At 34.4% G+C, this 1,384-nt stretch overlaps 1 pseudogene; it reads right to left on the bottom strand.

The window, feature by feature from the left end:
* Positions 1–132: 132 nt before the first annotated feature.
* LOC148943179 (uncharacterized) lies at positions 133–1,062 on the bottom strand (annotated as a pseudogene).
* Between the last annotated feature and the right edge of the window lie 322 nt (positions 1,063–1,384).

Here is a 1,384-nt window from a genome sequence, read left to right as displayed (position 1 = left end):
TTGAAAATCTTGTACTTTTTTGGACAAAAAACAAACATTCAGAGAAGGCTTATTAAAAGCCGATTTATTTTTCTCAGTCTGTGTACTATAAATCTGTGTTTCGTAAGAGCCCTGGTAATTGTCTTCACATAATTAATTGGCTATGTATACCGTGGTGTTAACGTTAATTTTTTGTTCTGGGTGTCTTTTATTGTTTTCATCATAGGCGTCATTAATCTGGAACTCATTTTCTACTTCCAGTCGAAAACATTCCACCATATTCTCTTGGTAGTCAACCTTTTCCATGTCCTTGCACTCTTTAGTGTCCATGCACTCTTTAATGTCCATGCACTCGTTAATTTCAATGCACTCCTTAAACTCCATGTCCAGCTTATCATTTTCAAAGTTCTCTTCTGTATCAATAACTTGATTAGGACGTGAGGCGCCATGTATTGCTTTAATTACACTTGGTCGATCATTTTGAAAATCTCGTACTTTTTTGGACAAAAAACAAACATTCAGAGACGGCTTATTAAAAGCCGATTTATTTTTCTCAGGCTGTGTACTATAAATCTGTGTTTCGTAAGAGCCCTGGTATTTGTCTTCACATAATTCATTGGCTATGTATACCGTTTTGTTAACGTTACTTTTTTGTTCTGGGTCTCTTTTATTGATTTCATCATAGTCGTCATTAATCTGGAACTCATTTTCTACTTCCAGTCGAAAAAATTCAACAATATTCTCTTGGCAGTCAAACTTTTCCAGGTCCGTGCACTCTTTAGTGTCCATGCACTCCATGCACTCCTTGAACTCTATGTCCAGCTTATCATTTTCAAAGGTCCCTTCGGTATCACTCTTTTCTGACACCTTTGCTTTAAAGAGTGTTTGGTAACCATCCTTATTTATTTTAACTCCCTGTTGTTCATCTTCATCTGTGGATTTGCACATTGTACTTACCATTTTGAGCTCACATTCTTTCAAATACCTCTTATTTCTTCTTTCAAGCTTGAGAATTTTATTTTTTTATTTGTATATGTTGATGGATGTGCCACGAGAGCCTCTTTTCTTCTTGTTTTGACCCATCATACGAATAGAAATTACAAGTTGAACTAAAAAGACAATTATTTCATTGTCTTAAAAACTAAATCCACGAGTCTGTGAAAGGGGATCCAAACTTAAATGAGTAAAGCATTACTAGAGAGCAGTTGGATGTCAAATCCCCCTAAAAAAGGGAACGAAACTGCGTCTCTTTCAATGGCTTGGAACTTTGCTAAAAAAAAATTCAAATGAATTTACTGAAAAAATGTGCATTGTTAGTTTATCGTTTTATGTTATAACGTTGATCCTAACTTTCAGTTGAAAAACATTCTTTTTTTAAATTTGTTTTCTGATCGTTTTTCTAATA

This window comes from Artemia sp. Qi Xiang Cuo, chromosome 16, assembly GCF_049724085.1.
Source record: "Artemia sp. Qi Xiang Cuo chromosome 16, ASM4972408v1, whole genome shotgun sequence".
NCBI classification, from domain to species: Eukaryota; Metazoa; Arthropoda; class Branchiopoda; order Anostraca; family Artemiidae; genus Artemia; species Artemia sp. Qi Xiang Cuo.
This window is presented reverse-complemented; position numbering and strand designations above follow the sequence as displayed.